Source organism: Anopheles moucheti, chromosome 3, assembly GCF_943734755.1.
Source record: "Anopheles moucheti chromosome 3, idAnoMoucSN_F20_07, whole genome shotgun sequence".
Lineage (NCBI taxonomy): Eukaryota > Metazoa > Arthropoda > Insecta > Diptera > Culicidae > Anopheles > Anopheles moucheti.
Genome location: NC_069141.1, coordinates 67,463,329 through 67,480,754, shown reverse-complemented (window position 1 = coordinate 67,480,754; position 17,426 = coordinate 67,463,329).

Here is a 17,426-nt window from a genome sequence, read left to right as displayed (position 1 = left end):
GGCAGTTAGGGCAGGAGTTGGTCCGCCAGTTTTTCTTCCGCAATCTGTACGATCTGGATTCGGCACAATTAAGAATCTGATTGCTGGTGGCTTCTGTCCTCTGAAATTGGCGTGAGAAATTCAATTTCGTAAACTTTGCTTATGCAAAGGCTATTCTTTGTTTGTAGCGCAAAGCGTCGGTAGACAGCCCACTGGCTGTGTGTATGGCCGATGAAGAATTGTGCATGATTTGTTTGGTAGAGCTGCGCTTATCAAAAAAGGGGAATAGAACTGCTACATTCTGCTCGCGATTCGGGACCACTTTTTTTCATTTTCCAAACTTTGGATGAGAAAAAACTCATTAAAGTTATCTGTTTGAATAATTCGTGCATAAAAACACGTTACATGTCAATAAAGTAACTTAACTTACTTAACGTTCGTATGCCTTCAACTCTTCAATTGCAAAATGTATCATCTTCGTGCAGCGTCAAATATTTGCCGTGCAAGAAAAGCGTCGACCACAACACTCAAATCCATCGTCAAGGCAATAATCCATCATCCGCATCATGTGTCACTGTCGCTTCGCATCTGCGGCCGTCGGCGGTTCTGTGGCACAGGTCTGACTTGTGACAGTCAGTCATTTGCTTAACCTTTGCCGTGACTTGTTTGATAGATGAGGTTATACGCGTTGAATGTCCCCTCGTGCTTGCGCTTGCTGACAGTTTCGTAACTGTTCTGCTACAGCACCAATATTCTAACGATAGCGAATGCAGAGATCACGTATTCGCATATCAGTTGCAATAGGGTTTAATTATTCCTGCAATTTTCCAAAGCCTACTATTAGCTCGAGAAGGGCAAAATAAATCTCCTTTGTAATATAAACGCTTCAATATAACCTAATTTAACAACCACTGAAACGCAAACAACGCGACATAGAAAAAAACGGAATTCCCACGACAGGTCACTTACGACATAAATCATGCAGAAAAAGTGTGTCCTTCAACAGATCTATTCAAAGAATCATGAATAATTTAAACGCGAAAAACTGAAACACGTTACTTGTTTGCCAAACAGCCAAACATCCCATACCCAATCATATCCTGTCAAGACCTGACCTAAATCCATTACGGAAGTAAAGGTTAAAGCACTCGACACTGACATTAAACCTTTCCATGCAATGGACGGAAGTATTCTTCGATTTTTCTTGATGAAATATTGCTGACGCATCGTGAACAACTATCTAATCTGTATCCCCATGTGGTTAGTCAACGACGTGTCGACCACAACCTAACAAAAGATGAATCACGTTCATTTCGGATTATTTTACTTCCGCATAGGCAACTGTTAAGCTTCAAAGGCAGTGGCGGATCAAACGGTAGGCGGAGTAGGCGGTCGCCTAGGGCCTCGCCGTGTTGGGGGCCTCAACAAATTTGTGCCGATTGTGCAGTTTTTGGAAATTTAACAGCAGAGTTAATTTATAGCACAAAATCTAAATAAAAAGGTAAAAAATTTATCGAAAATATCTTCCTTCATTATATAAAACATTTGTTTCTATTTGACTAGCTATATCGGCCTGGTTACACGGCTACGCAAGAGAAGTATGCAGTGTACTCAAACTCCTTCTTCTTTATCGGCACGACATCATTAGGATGTTTAAGCCTACCATTTCTATTTTTTTACTTTATTTACCCGTAGGATAGTCAGTGCTGCGTACGGAGGTTTGGTGGTCCAAATGAAATTTTCCCGTGGTCCTGTCTTGTGCAGACCGACTGCGCTACCAATACACCATCTGGCCGCCCCGTGAACCCTTATATGCCCTTTTACTTTAACCTATTCATGTATTCTATTTCTTGAACGGGATTTTTTCATCTGTTCGTAAATGATCCTACCGTTAGATGCTAGAATAGAAACCATGCTTGCTTTCACTTCCGCAATATTCGCCCGCAATTGCCATTGCGATACTCGTGATGTGGTATTGTTTTCTCTCACCGATTGAACCGTGAAAATGTCCAGCCTACGTGTTTCGGAACAGTATTGTGGTGGGGTATTGTGTTTAGTATTTCGATTGTCACAATTTCTGCAAGTTTGCAAGCCGGTAATGATGTTATAACCGACACAATCTGCCAGTGTACTACGACATAGCTAACATTGTCATAGAATATGAATAAAATCTTATTGCAATCATTAGAACTCTCTTTTCCGTTTGATATTTCATACCTCATGGTTCTTGGAATACCATTTCTGTCTTTCTTGATTATTACTTAATCGAAGCTGGATTGTAGGTCCAGCTTATGTCCACCCATTCCAAACTGTCCAAATACTTCATCATATCCCCGTTTAGAATACTGTTCAAACTACATTGTTGTAATCTCGGAAACATTTGCATCGTTGTTAGAATGAAATTGTTTTGAAATTTCAAATTCTAAATCCATACGGTTGAAGATCATCACCGCGAAATCGTTAATATAAATAAAAAAAAAACACGAAAAAAGATACTTGAAGAAATGAAGTATGCATTGATATAAAAACGAAGTATTCAGTGAAGAACCTATCATAGTAGTCTTGCTAAAACATTGTTGGCGATATCGTGCGTGCTGAAAGTGGTCTTTTTTTTGCATTGAAAACTCAGTTTGTTTGAGAAAAATTAGTGAGAGCTTTGTGGTGTTGTAACCCGATAATTTGCTACTGACTATCAAATTGTGCCAAAGGAGCACATGGTGTGTTTCATACTGATGTAAATGCGCAAGTGAAAATGTGAAGAAATGATCGCAAGTGTCTTCACAATGACCGAAGAGATCGGCACAGAAATTTTTGGATTTCTTGACGCACGCAAAACCGATCTAAAATTGGAGCATCAAATTTAATACGCAAAAATCAAGCGAACGATAGAAATTAACATTAATAGGTGCAGGGCCACGAGAGTTGACAAAATGCTGGCAAATACTATCAAACCCGTGAGAGTGATCGCTATTGTATGTTAGATCGATAAAACGGAAAGCATCCTTCATCTCGCTCAAACTTTCCGTCGGTTGGTACGAAATTCCATACAAAACCAGCTGTTTTCCGATATCCGATACCAGGAAAGCATCCACGGAAGAGGTAGCACCTTTTTCAGCAATTTTGGTCGAAAGGTATGCAATATTTAAACACTAACTTTCCCGTTGGTCGAGTATAATTTTGCAGCAAATTTGCTCAAAAACCGCCGAAAGTTATGCAATATTTAAACACTAACTTCCCCGTTTTTCGTGCAAAATTTCTTCGAAAACTACCAGTTTTCGAATGCATAGTACCAGGAGAGCATCCCCGGAAGAGGTAACTCCTGGTACTCCGCCGTAAGGTATGCAATGTTTATACACTAACTTTGCAACCAATTTTCCGCCGTAAGGTATGCAATGTTTAAACACTAACTTTGCAACCAATTTTCCGCCGTAAGGTATGCAATGTATATACACTAACTTTTCATACAAACCAGCTGTTTTCAAATTTCCGATACCAGGAGAGCATGTCTCTCAAGAGGTTACATCTTCCTTCCCCCTCCCCCCTTCCCCTCAAAGATGGTGGCCAAGATGGCGGCCAAGATGGCGGCCAAGATGGCGGACAAGATGGCGGACAAGATGGCGGACAAGATGGCGGACAAGATGGCGGACAAGATGGCGGACAAGATGGCGGACACAAGATGGCGGACAAGATGGCGGACAAGATGGCGGACACAAGATGGCGGACAAGATGGCGGACACAAGATGGCGGACAAGATGGCGGACAAGATGGCGGCCAAGATGGCGGACAAGATGGCGGACAAGATGGCGGACAAGATGGCGGCCAAGATGGCGGACAAGATGGCGGACAAGATGGCGGACACAAGATGGCGGACAAGATGGCGGACAAGATGGCGGACAAGATGGCGGACAAGATGGCGGACACAAGATGGCGGACAAGATGGCGGACAAGATGGCGGACAAGATGGCGGACAAGATGGCGGCAAAGATGGCGGACAAGATGGCGGACAAGATGGCGGACACAAGATGGCGGCCAAGATGGCGGACAAGATGGCGGACACAAGATGGCGGACAAGATGGCGGACAAGATGGCGGACAAGATGGCGGCTAAGATGGCGGCCAAGATGGCGGACACAAGATGGCGGACAAGATGGCGGACAAGATGACGGACAAGATGGCGGACAAGATGGCGGACAAGATGGCGGACAAGATGGCGGACAAGATGGCGGACACAAGATGGCGGACAAGATGGCGGACAAGATGGCGGACACAAAATGGCGGACAAGATGGCGGACAAGATGGCGGCAAAAATGGCGGACAAGATGGCGGACAAGATGGCGGACAAGATGGCGGCCAAGATGGCGGACAAGATGGCGTACAAGATGGCGGACAAGATGGCGGACACAAGATGGCGGACAAGATGGCGGACAAGATGGCGGCCAAGATGGCGGACAAGATGGCGGACAAGATGGCGGCCAAGATGGCGGACACAAGATGGCGGCCAAGATGGCGGACAAGATGACGGACAAGATGGTGGCCAAGATGGCGGACAAGATGGCGGACAAGATGGCGGACAAGATGGCGGACAAGATGGCGGACAAGATGGCGGTAAAGATGGCGGACAAGATGGCGGCCAAGATGGCGGACACAAGATGGCGGACAAGATGGCGGACAAGATGGCGGACAAGATGGCGGACAAGATGGCGGCCAAGATGGCGGCCAAGATGGCGGACAAGATGGCGGACAAGATGGCGGACAAGATGGCGGCAAAGATGGCGGACACAAGATGGCGGCCAAGATGGCGGACAAGATGACCGACAAGATGGTGGCCAAGATGGCGGACAAGATGGCGGACAAGATGGCGGACACAAGATGGCGGACAAGATGGCGGCCAAGATGGCGGACAAGATGGCGGACAAGATGGCGGACACAAGATGGCGGACAAGATGGCGGACAAGATGGCGGACACAAGATGGCGGACAAGATGGCGGACACAAGATGGCGGACAAGATGGCGGACACAAGATGGCGGACAAGATGGCGGACAAGATGGCGGACAAGATGGCGGACAAGATGGCGGCCAAGATGGCGGACAAGATGGTGGACAAGATGGCGGACAAGATGGTGGACAAGATGGCGGACAAGATGGCGGACACAAGATGGCGGACAAGATGGCGGACACAAGATGGCGGACAAGATGGCGGACAAGATGGCGGACACAAGATGGCGGACAAGATGGCGGACAAGATGGCGGACAAGATGGCGGCCAAGATGGCGGCCAAGATGGCGGACAAGATGGCGGACAAGATGGCGGACACAAGATGGCGGACAAGATGGCGGACAAGATGGCGGACAAGATGGCGGCCAAGATGGCGGACAAGATGGCGGACAAGATGGCGGACAAGATGGCGGCCAAGATGGTGGACAAGATGGCGGACAAGATGGCGGACAAGATGGCGGACAAGATGGCGGACAAGATGGCGGACACAAGATGGCGGACAAGATGGCGGCCAAGATGGCGGACAAGATGGCGGACAAGATGGCGGACACAAGATGGCGGACAAGATGGCGGACAAGATGGCGGACAAGATGGCGGACAAGATGGCGGACAAGATGGCGGAAAAGATGGCGGACAAGATGGCGGACAAGATGGCGGACACAAGATGGCGGACAAGATGGCGGACAAGATGGCGGACAAGATGGTGGACAAGATGGCGGACAAGATGGCGGACAAGATGGCGGACACAAGATGGCGGACAAGATGGCGGACAAGATGGCGGACAAGATGGCGGCTAAGATGGCGGACAAGATGGCGGACAAGATGGCGGCCAAGATGGCGGCTAAGATGGCGGACAAGATGGTGGACAAGATGGCGGACAAGATGGCGGACAAGTTGGCGGACACAAGATGGCGGACAAGATGGTGGACAAGATGGCGGCTAAGATGGCGGACACAAGATGGCGGACAAGATGGCGGACAAGATGGCGGACAAGATGACGGACAAGATGGCGGACAAGATGGCGGCAAAAATGGCGGACAAGATGGCGGACAAGATGGCGGACAAGATGGCGGACAAGATGGCGGACAAGATGGCGGACACAAGATGGCGGACAAGATGGCGGACAAGATGGCGGACACAAGATGGCGGACAAGATGGCGGACAAGATGGCGGACAAGATGGCGGACAAGATGGCGGACAAGATGGCGGACAAGATGGCGGCCAAGATGGCGGACAAGATGGCAGACAAGATGGCGGACACAAGATGGCGGCCAAGATGGCGGACAAGATGACGGACAAGATGGTGGCCAAGATGGCGTACAAGATGGCGGACAAGATTGCGGACAAGATGGCGGCCAAGATGGCGGCCAAGATGGCGGCCACGATGGCGGCCAAGATGGCGGACAAGATGGCGGACACAAGATGGCGGACAAGATGGCGGACAAGATGGCGGACAAGATGGCGGACAAGATGGCGGCCAAGATGGCGGACAAGATGGCGGCCACGATGGCGGACAAGATGGCGGACAAGATGGCGGACAAGATGACAGACACGAGATGGCGGACAAGATGGCGGACAATAAGGCGGACAAGATGGTGGACAAGATGGCGGACAAGAAGGTGGACAAGATGGCGGACAAGATGGCGGACACAAGATGGCGGACAAGATGGCGGACACAAGATGGCGGACAAGATGGCGGACAAGATGGCGGACACAAGATGGCGGCCAAGATGGCGGACAAGATGGCGGACAAGATGGCGGCCAAGATGGCGGACAAGATGGCGGACAAGATGGCGGACAAGATGGCGGACAAGATGGCGGACAAGATGGCGGCCAAGATGGCGGACAAGATGGCGGAAAAGATGGCGGACAAGATGGCGGCCAAGATGGCGGCCAAGATGGCGGACACAAGATGGCGGACAAGATGGCGGACAAGATGGCGGACAAGATGGCGGCCAAGATGGCGGACAAGATGGCGGAAAAGATGGCGGACAAGATGGCGGCCAAGATGGCGGCCAAGATGGCGGACAAGATGGCGGCCAAGATGGCGGACAAGATGGCGGACACAAGATGGCGGACAAGATGGCGGACAAGATGGCGGACAATAAGGCGGACAAGATGGTGGACAAGATGGCGGACAAGAAGGTGGACAAGATGGCGGACAAGATGGCGGACACAAGATGGCGGACAAGATGGCGGACAAGATGGCGGACACAAGATGGCGGACAAGATGGCGGACAAGATGGCGGACAAGATGGCGGCCAAGATGGCGGACAAGATGGCGGACAAGATGGCGGACAAGATGGCGGCCAAGATGGCGGCCAAGATGGCGGACAAGATGGCGGACAATAAGGCGGACAAGATGGTGGACAAGATGGCGGACAAGAAGGTGGACAAGATGGCGGACAAGATGGCGGACACAAGATGGCGGACAAGATGGCGGACAAGATGGCGGACACAAGATGGCGGACAAGATGGCGGACAAGATGGCGGACAAGATGGCGGCCAAGATGGCGGACAAGATGGCGGACAAGATGGCGGACAAGATGGCGGCCAAGATGGCGGACAAGATGGCGGACAAGATGGCGGACACAAGATGGCGGCCAAGATGGCGGCCAAGATGGCGGACACAAGATGGCGGCCAAGATGGCGGACAAGATGGCGGCCAAGATGGCGGACAAGATGGCGGACAAGATGGCGGACAAGATGGCGGACACAAGATGGCGGACAAGATGGCGGACACAAGATGGCGGACAAGATGGCGGACAAGATGGCGGACAAGATGGCGGACAAGATGGCGGACAAGATGGCGGCAAAGATGGCGGACAAGATGGCGGACAAGATGGCGGACACAAGATGGCGGCCAAGATGGCGGCCAAGATGGCGGACAAGATGGCGGCCAAGATGGCGGACAAGATGGCGGACACAAGATGGCGGACAAGATGGCGGACAAGATGGCGGACAAGATGGCGGCTAAGATGGCGGACACAAGATGGCGGACAAGATGGCGGCCAAGATGGCGGACAAGATGGCGTACAAGATGGCGGACAAGTTGGCGGACAAGATGGCGGACAAGATGGCGGCCAAGATGGCGGACAAGATGGCGTACAAGATGGCGGACAAGATGGCGGACACAAGATGGCGGACAAGATGGCGGACAAGATGGCGGCCACGATGGCGGCCAAGATGGCGGACAAGATGGCGGACACAAGATGGCGGACAAGATGGCGGACAAGATGGCGGACAAGATGGCGGACACAAGATGGCGGACAAGATGGCGGACAAGATGGCGGACAAGATGACGGACAAGATGGCGGACAAGATGGCGGACAAGATGGCGGACAAGATGGCGGACAAGATGGCGGACACAAGATGGCGGACAAGATGGCGGACAAGATGACGGACAAGATGGTGGCCAAGATGGCGGACAAGATGGCGGACAAGATGGCGGACAAGATGGCGGACAAGATGGCGGACACAAGATGGCGGACAAGATGGCGGACAAGATGGCGGACACAAGATGGCGGACAAGATGGCGGCCAAGATGGCGGCCAAGATGGCGGCCAAGATGGCGGCCAAGATGGCGGACACAAGATGGCGGACAAGATGGCGGACAAGATGGCGGACAAGATGGCGGCCAAGATGGCGGACAAGATGGCGGACAAGATGGCGGACAAGATGGTGGACAAGATGGCGGACAAGATGGTGGACAAGATGGCGGACAAGATGGCGGACAAGATGGCGGCCAAGATGGCGGACAAGATGGCGGACAAGATGGCGGCCAAGATGGCGGACAAGATGGCGGACAAGATGGCGGACACAAGATGGCGGACAAGATGGCGGACAAGATGGCGGACAATATGGCAGAAAAGATGGCGGACAAGATGGCGGACAAGATGGCGGACAAGATGGCGGCCAAGATGGCGGACAAGATGGCGGACAAGATGGCGGACACAAGATGGCGGACAAGATGGCGGACAAGATGGCGGACACAAGATGGCGGCCAAGATGGCGGACAAGATGGCGGACAAGATGGCGGACACAAGATGGCGGACAAGATGGCGGACAATAAGGCGGACAAGATGGTGGACAAGATGGCGGCCAAGATGGCGGACAAGATAGCGGACAAGATGGCGGACAAGATGGCAGACACAAGATGGCGGACAAGATGGCGGACAAGATGGTGGACAATAAGGCGGACAAGATGGTGGACAAGATGGCGGCCAAGATGGCGGACAAAATAGCGGACAAGATGGCGGACAAGATGGCGGACAAGATGGCAGACACAAGATGGCGGACAAGATGGCGGACAATAAGGCGGACAAGATGGCGGACAAGATGGCGGACAAGATGGTGGACAAGATGGCGGACAAGATGGCGGACACAAGATGGCGGACAAGATGGCGGACAAGATGGCGGACACAAGATGGTGGACAAGATGGCGGCCAAGATGGCGGCCACAAGATGGCGGCCAAGATGGCGGACAAGATGGCGGACAAGATGGCGGCCAAGATGGCGGACAAGATGGCGGACAAGATGGCGGACACAAGATGGCGGACAAGATGGCGGACAAGATGGCGGACAATATGGCAGAAAAGATGGCGGACAAGATGGCGGACAAGATGGCGGACAAGATGGCGGCCAAGATGGCGGACAAGATGGCGGACAAGATGGCGGACACAAGATGGCGGACAAGATGGCGGACAAGATGGCGGCCAAGATGGCGGCCAAGATGGCGGACACAAGATGGCGGACAAGATGGCGGACAAGATGGCGGACACAAGATGGCGGACAAGATGGCGGACAAGATGGCGGACAAGATGGTGGCCAAGATGGCGGCCAAGATGGCGGACAAGATGGCGGACAAGATGGCGGCCAAGATGGCGGACACAAGATGGCGGACAAGATGGCGGACAAGATGGCGGACAAGATGGTGGACAAGATGGCGGACAAGATGGCGGACAAGATGGCGGACAAGATGGCGGACAAGATGGCGGACAAGATGGCGGACAAGATGGCGGCCAAGATGGTGGACAAGATGGCGGACAAGATGGCGGACAAGATGGCGGCCAAGATGGCGGACAAGATGGCGGACAAGATGGCGGACACAAGATGGCGGACAAGATGGCGGACAAGATGGCGGACAAGGTGACGGACAAGATGGCGGACAAGATGGCGGCAAAAATGGCGGACAAGATGGCGGACAAGATGGCGGACAAGATGGCGGCCAAGATGGCGGACAAGATGGCGTACAAGATGGCGGACAAGATGGCGGACACAAGATGGCGGACAAGATGGCGGACAAGATGGCGGCCAAGATGGCGGACAAGATGGCGGACAAGATGGCGGACACAAGATGGCGGCCAAGATGGCGGTCAAGATGACGGACAAGATGGTGGCCAAGATGGCGGACAAGATGGCGGACAAGATGGCGGACACAAGATGGCGGCCAAGATGGCGGTCAAGATGACGGACAAGATGGCGGCCACGATGGCGGCCAAGATGGCGGACAAGATGGCGGACACAAGATGGCGGACAAGATGGCGGACAAGATGGCGGACACAAGATGGCGGACAAGATGGCGGACAAGATGGCGGACACAAGATGGCGGACAATATGGCGGACAAGATGGCGGCCAAGATGGCGGACAAGATGACGGACAAGATGACGGACAAGATGGCGGACAAGATGGCGGACAAGATGGCGGACAAGATGGCGGACAAGATGGCGGACAAGATGGCGGACAAGATGGCGGACAAGATGGCGGACAAGATGGTGGACAAGATGGCGGACAAGATGGCGGACAAGATGGCGGACAAGATGGCGGCCAAGATGGCGGCCAAGATGGCGGACAAGATGGCGGACAAGATGGCGGCCAAGATGGCGGACAAGATGGCGGACAAGATGGCGGCCAAGATGGCGGACAAGATGGCGTACAAGATGGCGGACAAGATGGCGGACACAAGATGGCGGACAAGATGGCGGACAAGATGGCGGCCAAGATGGCGGACAAGATGGCGGACAAGATGGCGGACACAAGATGGCGGCCAAGATGGCGGTCAAGATGACGGACAAGATGGTGGCCAAGATGGCGGACAAGATGGCGGACAAGATGGCGGACACAAGATGGCGGCCAAGATGGCGGTCAAGATGACGGACAAGATGGCGGCCACGATGGCGGCCAAGATGGCGGACAAGATGGCGGACACAAGATGGCGGACAAGATGGCGGACAAGATGGCGGACACAAGATGGCGGACAAGATGGCGGACAAGATGGCGGACACAAGATGGCGGACAATATGGCGGACAAGATGGCGGCCAAGATGGCGGACAAGATGACGGACAAGATGACGGACAAGATGGCGGACAAGATGGCGGACAAGATGGCGGACAAGATGGCGGACAAGATGGCGGACAAGATGGCGGACAAGATGGCGGACAAGATGGCGGACAAGATGGCGGACAAGATGGTGGACAAGATGGCGGACAAGATGGCGGACAAGATGGCGGACAAGATGGCGGCCAAGATGGCGGCCAAGATGGCGGACAAGATGGCGGACAAGATGGCGGCCAAGATGGCGGACACAAGATGGCGGACAAGATGGCGGACAAGATGGCGGACAAGATGGTGGACAAGATGGCGGACAAGATGGCGGACAAGATGGCGGACACAAGATGGCGGACAAGATGGCGGACAAGATGGCGGCCAAGATGGCGGACAAGATGGCGGACAAGATGGCGGACAAGATGGCGGACAAGATGGCGGCCAAGATGGCGGACAAGATGGCGGACAAGATGGCGGACACAAGATGGCGGACAAGATGGTGGACAAGATGGCGGCTAAGATGGCGGACACAAGATGGCGGACACAAGATGGCGGACAAGATGGCGGACAAGATGGCGGACAAGGTGACGGACAAGATGGCGGACAAGATGGCGGCAAAAATGGCGGACAAGATGGCGGACAAGATGGCGGACAAGATGGCGGCCAAGATGGCGGACAAGATGGCGTACAAGATGGCGGACAAGATGGCGGACACAAGATGGCGGACAAGATGGCGGACAAGATGGCGGCCAAGATGGCGGCCAAGATGGCGGCCACGATGGCGGCCAAGATGGCGGCCAAGATGGCGGCCAAGATGGCGGCCAAGATGGCGGACAAGATGGCGGACAAGATGGCGGACAAGATGGCGGACAAGATGGCGGACAAGATGGCGGACAAGATGGCGGACAAGATGGCGGACAAGATGGAGGCCAAGATGGCGGCAAGATGGCGGACAAGTTGGCGGACAAGATGGCGGACACAAGATGGCGGACAAGATGGCGGACAAGATGGCGTACAAGATGGCGGACAAGATGGCGGACAAGATGGCGGCCAAGATGGCGGCCAAGATGGCGGCCACGATGGCGGCCAAGATGGCGGCCAAGATGGCGGCCAAGATGGCGGCCAAGATGGCGGACAAGATGGCGGACAAGATGGCGGACAAGATGGCGGACAAGATGGCGGACAAGATGGCGGCCAAGATGGCGGACAAGATGGCGTACAAGATGGCGGACAAGATGGCGGACACAAGATGGCGGACAAGATGGCGGACAAGATGGCGGACAAGATGGCGGACAAGATGGCGGCCAAGATGGCGGACAAGATGGCGGACAAGATGGCGGACACAAGATGGCGGCCAAGATGGCGGTCAAGATGACGGACAAGATGGTGGCCAAGATGGCGGACAAGATGGCGGACAAGATGGCGGACACAAGATGGCGGCCAAGATGGCGGTCAAGATGACGGACAAGATGGCGGCCACGATGGCGGCCAAGATGGCGGACAAGATGGCGGACACAAGATGGCGGACAAGATGGCGGACAAGATGGCGGACACAAGATGGCGGACAAGATGGCGGACAAGATGGCGGACACAAGATGGCGGACAATATGGCGGACAAGATGGCGGCCAAGATGGCGGACAAGATGACGGACAAGATGACGGACAAGATGGCGGACAAGATGGCGGACAAGATGGCGGACAAGATGGCGGACAAGATGGCGGACAAGATGGCGGACAAGATGGCGGACAAGATGGCGGACAAGATGGTGGACAAGATGGCGGACAAGATGGCGGACAAGATGGCGGACAAGATGGCGGCCAAGATGGCGGCCAAGATGGCGGACAAGATGGCGGACAAGATGGCGGCCAAGATGGCGGACAAGATGGCGGACAAGATGGCGGCCAAGATGGCGGACAAGATGGCGTACAAGATGGCGGACAAGATGGCGGACACAAGATGGCGGACAAGATGGCGGACAAGATGGCGGCCAAGATGGCGGACAAGATGGCGGACAAGATGGCGGACACAAGATGGCGGCCAAGATGGCGGTCAAGATGACGGACAAGATGGTGGCCAAGATGGCGGACAAGATGGCGGACAAGATGGCGGACACAAGATGGCGGCCAAGATGGCGGTCAAGATGACGGACAAGATGGCGGCCACGATGGCGGCCAAGATGGCGGACAAGATGGCGGACACAAGATGGCGGACAAGATGGCGGACAAGATGGCGGACACAAGATGGCGGACAAGATGGCGGACAAGATGGCGGACACAAGATGGCGGACAATATGGCGGACAAGATGGCGGCCAAGATGGCGGACAAGATGACGGACAAGATGACGGACAAGATGGCGGACAAGATGGCGGACAAGATGGCGGACAAGATGGCGGACAAGATGGCGGACAAGATGGCGGACAAGATGGCGGACAAGATGGCGGACAAGATGGTGGACAAGATGGCGGACAAGATGGCGGACAAGATGGCGGACAAGATGGCGGCCAAGATGGCGGCCAAGATGGCGGACAAGATGGCGGACAAGATGGCGGCCAAGATGGCGGACACAAGATGGCGGACAAGATGGCGGACAAGATGGCGGACAAGATGGTGGACAAGATGGCGGACAAGATGGCGGACAAGATGGCGGACACAAGATGGCGGACAAGATGGCGGACAAGATGGCGGACAAGATGGCGGCCAAGATGGCGGACAAGATGGCGGACAAGATGGCGGACAAGATGGCGGCCAAGATGGCGGACAAGATGGCGGACAAGATGGCGGACACAAGATGGCGGACAAGATGGTGGACAAGATGGCGGCTAAGATGGCGGACACAAGATGGCGGACACAAGATGGCGGACAAGATGGCGGACAAGATGGCGGACAAGGTGACGGACAAGATGGCGGACAAGATGGCGGCAAAAATGGCGGACAAGATGGCGGACAAGATGGCGGACAAGATGGCGGCCAAGATGGCGGACAAGATGGCGTACAAGATGGCGGACAAGATGGCGGACACAAGATGGCGGACAAGATGGCGGACAAGATGGCGGCCAAGATGGCGGCCAAGATGGCGGCCACGATGGCGGCCAAGATGGCGGCCAAGATGGCGGCCAAGATGGCGGCCAAGATGGCGGACAAGATGGCGGACAAGATGGCGGACAAGATGGCGGACAAGATGGCGGACAAGATGGCGGACAAGATGGCGGACAAGATGGCGGACAAGATGGAGGCCAAGATGGCGGCAAGATGGCGGACAAGTTGGCGGACAAGATGGCGGACACAAGATGGCGGACAAGATGGCGGACAAGATGGCGGACAAGATGGCGGACAAGATGGCGGACAAGATGGCGGACAAGATGGCGGCCAAGATGGCGGACAAGATGGCGGACAAGATGGCGGACAAGATGGCGGCCAAGATGGCGGACAAGATGGCGGACAAGATGGCGGACACAAGATGGCGGCCAAGAAGGCGGCCAAGATGGCGGCCAAGATGGCGGACACAAGATGGCGGCCAAGATGGCGGACAAGATGGCGGCCAAGATGGCGGACAAGATGGCGGACAAGATGGCGGCCAAGATGGCGGACAAGATGGCGGACAAGATGGCGGACAAGATGGCGGACACAAGATGGCGGACAAGATGGCGGACACAAGATGGCGGCCAAGATGGCGGACAAGATGGCGGCCAAGATGGCGGACAAGATGGCGGACAAGATGGCGGACAAAAGATGGCGGCCAAGATGGCGGCCAAGATGGCGGACACAAGATGGCGGCCAAGATGGCGGACAAGATGGCGGACAAGATGGCGGACAAGATGGCGGACACAAGATGGCGGACAAGATGGCGGACACAAGATGGCGGACAAGATGGCGGACAAGATGGCGGACAAGATGGCGGACAAGATGGCGGACAAGATGGCGGCAAAGATGGCGGACAAGATGGCGGACAAGATGGCGGACACAAGATGGCGGCCAAGATGGCGGCCAAGATGGCGGACAAGATGGCGGCCAAGATGGCGGACAAGATGGCGGACAAGATGGCGGACACAAGATGGCGGACAAGATGGCGGACAAGATGGCGGCTAAGATGGCGGACACAAGATGGCGGACAAGATGGCGGACAAGATGGCGGACAAGATGGCGGACACAAGATGGCGGACAAGATGGCGGACAAGATGGCGGACAAGATGGCGGACAAGATGGCGGACAAGATGGCGGACAAGATGGCGGCCAAGATGGCGGACAAGATGGCGGCCAAGATGGCGGACAAGATGGCGGACAAGATGGCGGACAAGATGGCGGACAAGATGGCGGCCAAGATGGCGGCCACGATGGCGGCCAAGATGGCGGCCAAGATGGCGGCCAAGATGGCGGACAAGATGGCGGACAAGATGGCGGACAAGATGGCGGACACAAGATGGCGGACAAGATGGCGGACAAGATGGCGGACAAGATGACGGACAAGATGGCGGACAAGATGGCGGACAAGATGGCGGACAAGATGGCGGACAAGGTGACGGACAAGATGGCGGACAAGATGGCGGCAAAAATGGCGGACAAGATGGCGGACAAGATGGCGGACAAGATGGCGGCCAAGATGGCGGACAAGATGGCGTACAAGATGGCGGACAAGATGGCGGACACAAGATGGCGGACAAGATGGCGGACAAGATGGCGGCCAAGATGGCGGACAAGATGGCGGACAAGATGGCGGACACAAGATGGCGGCCAAGATGGCGGTCAAGATGACGGACAAGATGGTGGCCAAGATGGCGGACAAGATGGCGGACAAGATGGCGGACACAAGATGGCGGCCAAGATGGCGGTCAAGATGACGGACAAGATGGCGGCCACGATGGCGGCCAAGATGGCGGACAAGATGGCGGACACAAGATGGCGGACAAGATGGCGGACAAGATGGCGGACACAAGATGGCGGACAAGATGGCGGACAAGATGGCGCACACAAGATGGCGGACAATATGGCGGACAAGATGGCGGCCAAGATGGCGGACAAGATGACGGACAAGATGACGGACAAGATGGCGGACAAGATGGCGGACAAGATGGCGGACAAGATGGCGGACAAGATGGCGGACAAGATGGCGGACAAGATGGCGGACAAGATGGCGGACAAGATGGCGGACAAGATGGTGGACAAGATGGCGGACAAGATGGCGGACAAGATGGCGGACAAGATGGCGGCCAAGATGGCGGCCAAGATGGCGGACAAGATGGCGGACAAGATGGCGGCCAAGATGGCGGACAAGATGGCGGACAAGATGGCGGCCAAGATGGCGGACAAGATGGCGTACAAGATGGCGGACAAGATGGCGGACACAAGATGGCGGACAAGATGGCGGACAAGATGGCGGCCAAGATGGCGGACAAGATGGCGGACAAGATGGCGGACACAAGATGGCGGCCAAGATGGCGGTCAAGATGACGGACAAGATGGTGGCCAAGATGGCGGACAAGATGGCGGACAAGATGGCGGACACAAGATGGCGGCCAAGATGGCGGTCAAGATGACGGACAAGATGGCGGCCACGATGGCGGCCAAGATGGCGGACAAGATGGCGGACACAAGATGGCGGACAAGATGGCGGACAAGATGGCGGACACAAGATGGCGGACAAGATGGCGGACAAGATGGCGGACACAAGATGGCGGACAATATGGCGGACAAGATGGCGGCCAAGATGGCGGACAAGATGACGGACAAGATGACGGACAAGATGGCGGACAAGATGGCGGACAAGATGGCGGACAAGATGGCGGACAAGATGGCGGACAAGATGGCGGACAAGATGGCGGACAAGATGGCGGACAAGATGGTGGACAAGATGGCGGACAAGATGGCGGACAAGATGGCGGACAAGATGGCGGCCAAGATGGCGGCCAAGATGGCGGACAAGATGGCGGACAAGATGGCGGCCAAGATGGCGGACACAAGATGGCGGACAAGATGGCGGACAAGATGGCGGACAAGATGGTGGACAAGATGGCGGACAAGATGGCGTACAAGATGGCGGACAAGATGGCGGACACAAGATGGCGGACAAGATGGCGGACAAGATGGCGGCCAAGATGGCGGACAAGATGGCGGACAAGATGGCGGACACAA